Consider the following 7,252-nt stretch of genomic DNA (forward strand, 5'->3'; position numbering starts at 1 on the left):
TGAAAATTAAAAATATTAATTATTTAATGTAATTAATTGTAACTTCGCCGAGATGATGAGTTGAACTTTTATCATCATTCAATGCCGGATATTGTTTTATAATCATATACATATTGACACTGTGGTATACAATTATAAAAATAAATCATCGACTATTTCGAAATTTCCTTTAGATTATGGTAAACAATTTATCAGGGAATAACTGAAATATAGGCCATTTTATAGGTCTAATACATTTGTATTTATATTATAATAATATAACTAAAATAAGGTTTTACAATATGCATTCAACCATTGCTTTAATGCTCATTGACCGGCTATTATGAAGAAGAAACCAATTACAATTATCTATATTATGTATAAAAGATTATTGTAGAATGTTGCATTCAAATATTTAACAGTTAAATAAAGTGCATTCTACGCTGTAGGTACTTACCAAATATCAAATAATATTCTAAATATCATCATATTTTTAAATTTAAAAACTACCTACCTATATAATATATTATACTAATATATTTATGGTAACAAGTTTATAACTTATAAAATACAATTAGACTAAAATCCATTTAACGTAATAAAATTTACATCTATACAAGCATCGCATGCATTAGTGCATTACCAGTAGGTACCTACGTTAAATTTAATATACAACGCTATTTAATTAACTACCAATTACTTATAAGTTATATTTAGTAGGTAACATGAGTTGGTACTTTTTAATTTAATCTTATTACTGTTTTTTTCTAAAATATTAATTTTTACATTTCTTTTTAATAATTATATGTATTACCTATATAATATATGTAAATGAATTTAATTAAAGCTGGAGATATTATTATTAAATTATATTATTCATTCAACTTTTAAAATACATAAATTAAAATGAAAACGTCTTTGACATTTTTTCAAACATTAATACTAATTGATTGCAATTTTATACGTTACTCAATAATATTATTTATCATTTTGACAAACTCAATAGGTTATATTAATTATGTATTGGCATTTAAGTCTACAGTAATTGACTTTCTTGTATAAATGTTAATACTTACTCAATGTCTTGAAAATAATATTATTTTTTTATTTACTTTTAATGCATCAAGCTACTATTACATAAATAAATATTATATATTATTATACAATTTGGTTAGATGATCAAAAAAATTAATTAGTGTCAACCTTATATGTACGTATAATACCTGTATGTAATCATCAAATCATATTAGATCATATCAGATATAGGTACATAATAATACTAAATTCAATAATTTAAGAAAAAACATTATTAACAATGAGAGGAAAAAATCCTTATAATATCCTTATGAAAAGGTAATACAAACCGTTATTTAATGACAATTTTTAACAAACATTTTCTAAGGATCACCTTTGTTAAAGTATATTGAATATAATTTATATTATAACTGTAAATTATAAAACGAGGTATTCTAATAGACTTTGAAACCATTGCTTATCCAAAATTCCCTTTCTAAACATTCAAATTAACCCACCCATCCCTTCTGTATTTCGGTCAGTGCACAGGGGTGCTCCTTTTCACCAACTTCTGTAGGCTCACCCTTTTTCTCTTTCACTATATCTCTCTTTCAATTTAGATTTGATTTTAACAAAGTTCCTTCCATAATTAAATTTCATTGTTCACATTGTGCTCTATATTATTATTACTTTATATAAAGCTCTTTTAAATATGAATAAATCTACATTGAAATTTAAAATTTTACATATTAAAAATGTTTTTAACTTTTTCTAATAATAATTGACAATAACTGGTAAATAGTTATATTTGTTTTATATCTTAATATGATTTTCAGCATCAAAAATAAAGCTACCCAAATTATAGTTTTAAGTATAGTACCTACATTGTACCAATAATAATTGAAACAAAAAAAAAGTAGTTACAACTTATAAATTATAGTTATGATATAATACAGGTATTTTAATTAATTAATAATATTATTTATTCAATTATAGTTTTTCGTCCATATCCCGTTTGTTTATTATTATTGGCAAAAAATAACATATCATATTGATGAAATATAATATACATAACAATAATAGGTACTTATATATTGTAATATCACAGATTATATAATCTGTGGTAATATTATGATATGATAAGTACAAACCATTTTATATATTTTATAAAGTTAAATTTATTGAAAGGTGAGCTCTTTTCTTTCAATTTTTATAGTAGAAAAAATAAATTCAAAAAGTTTTTAGAATAATAATAATATTATAAAGGATTCAAACTATATCGAACTATTTATTTATTAAAATTGTTTAATGTTCAAACTGGTACAGTTGTGTATAATAAATTTATTGCAAAATTACATTTTGTGCCCGTGTTAAAAGTTTATAAAAAAGTTATTTTAATAATGTATGATAGAAATGTATAATTTTGTTTCCCATTTTATCGAACTAACCTCTTGACTTCAGAATCATAAATTATGTACTTTTATCTGCAAGATTTCAGGCAATTAGATAAATAAAACGTGGCGTTTGTCGGGATTTGTCTTCCTCTCACTCTTTCTCTTATCATGTCTCACTCTGTTTTCCACCGTCTTGACCCCTGCCACCGCCATTCATCCACTTACAGTTGGCATTTATGTGTTTCTTCACCGCATCCATCTCTATATTATATGGGTGTATATTTGTATTTTGTATGTGTGTGCGTGTAATATGCACATGGGTTCAGGACTGCCACTGAAACGGTGACATTGGAATCAAAAACTTTATAATTGAAAAGAGAGGAGGTTTTTGCTCCGCGTGCTCAGAAATGGATTGAATAAAACGTACAAAAGGGTTGTTTTATTGAAGTTTATCGTGGAAACGACACTGAGTTACGAGCCCCGTGGTGGGGTGTCGACCGGCGGAGGTGTGCTGTGTAAACGAAATAAATGAATTCATTTGTTATTCAAAGCGTAAGGGGGTGATGGTTGGCTGTCATTTTGGATCGGAGAAGTAGTGGTGAGGTGTCGTGCCTGTGACTGGAATTAATGAACCCGTCTTACGACGAGAGTACGGATAAGTATGAACGGCGACGGGACTGCACATCAGGTACGACTATTGGATACTGTTTAAGTCCTACTGAAAGTCATAGGTATAGAACCGACGTTATAATGTTATATTGGTAAATCAACATTATCATAATATTATTATTATTGTTGTTATCGAGTCTTGATCTGAGATTGCGTGGTCTTACATTACATACAGACAATAATTATGTATATTTGTCCAGACTAGGATATCATTGTCATTACTCATTATCAATATTTTGTATCGTCGTGTCGTCTGAACGGTGAATCGAACGGAACGGAGACAATATTTTGTCCGTGATTAATTTCGTACACACATTTCATATTTTATATACACAGTGGTCACATGTCACATTGGACAATAAATTATCAAGTGTCTGGTGTTTGAGATTATAATTTATACTAAGTTACCTATATTATTGTTACGATATAGGTACTAGCTTACACCCTCGTCGCGAGTTTCGATGGACTATACGAGTACTCTGGTACCTGTCTGTGGTAAAGGTCATAAACACGGGTCACGGGATAAACACAAGGCTATCCGGACAGGGACTGTCATTTAATAAAACCGGTTTTCCTTCCGACATGTTCTGGATGCTTAAGCGTCTGTTAAGAGTATAGTTTCTTTATAATGTAGAAAATACGACCAGATGTTAAGTAAGTACATAATGTTTATATTTTATTTAAAAAAAAAGTATTATACTAGTGATCATAAAAATATTAATTTTATTACGCTAACACTCGTTAAATTTTAACAAAAAAAGTTAATTTGATTGTATGCGTACAATTAAGAAAATTATTCCATTTCTTTTTCGAAACGTTGCAGTAATAAATAATAATAAATTCAATTTACAAATTGCAATATAATTGTGTACTAGGAAGATTAATGGGAATGAAAAATTTGATTTAGTAAATATAGTTCACTAACAAAAACGATTATAATTAAATTACTCGAAGAAGGAAGAACTAATATTAAAATATTGCTGACAAGAAGTTGTATTTTAACAAATAGTTGTATTATAATCAATACTTAACCAAGATGTAAATTATGCAAATACTTTCGAAATTCAAGAACCTGTGTCTAAAGTTTATAAATGATAATAATATGAATTATGATTTCCTAGCACACAATATTTATAGTGCTATAAATTTAGTATTTGCTATTAAAAACATATTTTATACAAAGGATATAATACATTATGACATTATAACCGAAAATTATGAATAATGAATACATTTTTGAACTTTCATTTACATTTGCAATACTTTTAACCAATAATATTGAATGTACTTATTACAATCTCCTCGAAATTTCCTTTAAATATACAGAATGATATAATTTAGAAATGCCAATCACCACACGAGACGGTAACGAAAGTATCGTTATCAATTTTGGTAATTTTTGGTCCAGCGATAATATAAAACACACCACATGATTTTTGTCGGGGAAAATTACATTAAAACATAACGGTTTGTATAACTCAAACTGAACATTGTTGGATTGATTTATTATGTAGACAACCAAAAACAACTAATTAATGGGACGCCGATGTTAGAACAAAACCGTCTGAGGAAGTGATTATTTCTTGCAAACAAAAGGACCAGGTGAGTCCCGTCAACTCGTTGGGTAAAACGCACATTTCGTGAATATATTGTTCATAATCTCAAATAATAATAATATATATATATATATCTTATAATATATTCCATGTGTGTAACAGCGTACAATAGCGTAATTTAAGTGCAACGTGTAGGTACACACGACAGTCGCGTATATTGTTAAAATAATATATATTGGTAATTACTAATAATTCTTAAGGAACGAACTCAATTATGGCAATATATTCAAAATTCTGATCGATATATATATCAAATCGAATACGGTTAATTTATCGTTCACGTTATTACATTTTTGTAGGTGTTGCTTTATTATATTTTTAAACTGTTAATAGTTTTAATTTAAAAAAATATTTTGAGTACCATACGGAGATATTATTGAATTTAAAATGTATATTACATATATGCTTATAAAATTGGTTCATAATATAAAATAATTTATAATTCATCAATTAAAGTTTGTAAACTATCAATAATTAAAAGTGCGCTCGCGCTCGAACTTCCCGCAATAGATTGCAAGAAAATTCAATTAAATCACATTAAACGCTGGTAAAATAATTTTTAGAGATTTACATTTCGACCCGGCTAAATAAATTCAAGTATAAATTATAATTATAATATAAGTAATAATTATTTATGGAATGAAGATGTAAACTTCTGTACACAGCGGATTGCAGGTGATAAAAGCCTAAGGTAGATATTATATTATTATAATCTGTCAATAATATCATGATAAACACTGTCACATTTAAAATTAAATAACTGCATTTGGGGCATTGGGCTGCTGTATAGTACAAAAATAAACTGACATTAAAATAGTAATAACCTGTACTATATGTTCATTGTTCATTATAATGGTCTATTATTGTATATATAAATGACAAAACCCAATTTGAAGTTATCTCTAGCATGCAAATAATTTGAGACTGTTTCATATTATTATACAGATAAAATTTAAAGTTCGACTAAATTAATCGAATCAAATCTTATTTTAATTCAATACGAATTTTGTAGTTGAGACAATGCAGGTTGCTTAAGTCAAAATCTAATTCGAAACAAATGTCTCACATCGCATACTATATAGTGTTTTCGACTGTGATTTACATGGTGACCGAATTACATCAAAGTCTGTACGTCCTAATGAAAATACGTCCCTTGTAAATTGATTACGAAACAAGAAAGTGTACGGTATTTCGTATGCAAAGGGATTCAAATTGGGAAACAAATAAACCGAATACATTATTTTGATTAAACGAACAAATAAAAAAAAAATAATAATTAAAAAAATTTTACCAGTGGGAGATTATGTATACATCATTAAAATATTATTTATCCACGTCAATATAATATAACCACGTATACATATAAATCTTAAAGCAACAATATTAGTAATTATTAAAATAAAGAGTTCCCATAGTGAAAATTAATAATTTATGACAGCCATTAAAATATTTTTATGGTCATAATAATATTATGCTAATGTAGGTATTTGGTAAAAATTATTTTGAAATGTTGAACACGTTATTTATGTATACGAAATATTAATAAGTCTTAATGAATAAAAAATATGAGGGGCTATAACAATTTTTTTACCTTTTTCTACGGAATTATATCTATAAATAAATCTGCTATTTCTAAAGCTTTATATTGCGCATGGTTAATAATGAAAATTACAACGCTTCATGATGTTAAAGCTATTTTGAACGTCGAATAGACATCGACTTAACATTATTTAGTGACATAGTTACTGTTAATATCAGCGCAAGTTTTATTTCAAAATTAGATCGTTATATTATTATTAATTGTTTTAATTAAAACAAAACTGTAATTAGCTTGGGTACGGGAACAATATTCAAACCATATACAAAGGCTGCTGCATTTGTTTTTTAATTAGATTTCCTATTCGTGTATAATCTTAAGGCACATTATTTAAATGGATTATCGGATGATAATAAACTTTGGGTTTCTTTTTAATCTCCAATGTTTATATATAATATATATTATAGGTACCTTAAACTATAAATTATACGGTTTACATTTCTTGTAATCTAAAATAATATTCTAAATTATAGCTTGAACGATGTATATCATTTTACGACTGGGGTTTTTTTTTATCCTACTTTAATTGGTATACAAAATCAATACCCACATAAAATATATAAGTCTACAATATGGCCATAGTTATAATAATGATTATTTGCAGACAATTAAATCTGTTGGAGATAAATATTGTATGTAAACATACAGATATAACCATATTATAACAAAGCAGTAAAATTATTTTACATTTAGCATTTCTAAATATTTGAGTTTTAAACTTACTTTAAAATAATGGTTGCTATATAATAGAGTTGAGAACATCGGAAACGTCATTAATGCTAAAGCCAAAAATTAAACCACTGTCTACTTAAGTATAATTAATAATAATTACAGTTACGATAATTAAAAAAATAGTAGAAGCTTTATTTTTGATTCAAATGATTTTAAAGTACATTTATTAGAATTAAAATATAGAGGTTTATTTCTGTAAACTTTTAGTTCGTCCAAAAAAAAATAATTATAATCTTTGCGGATTTTAATCA

Source organism: Acyrthosiphon pisum, chromosome A2 (genome assembly GCF_005508785.2).
Source record: "Acyrthosiphon pisum isolate AL4f chromosome A2, pea_aphid_22Mar2018_4r6ur, whole genome shotgun sequence".
In the NCBI taxonomy this organism is placed as follows: domain Eukaryota; kingdom Metazoa; phylum Arthropoda; class Insecta; order Hemiptera; family Aphididae; genus Acyrthosiphon; species Acyrthosiphon pisum.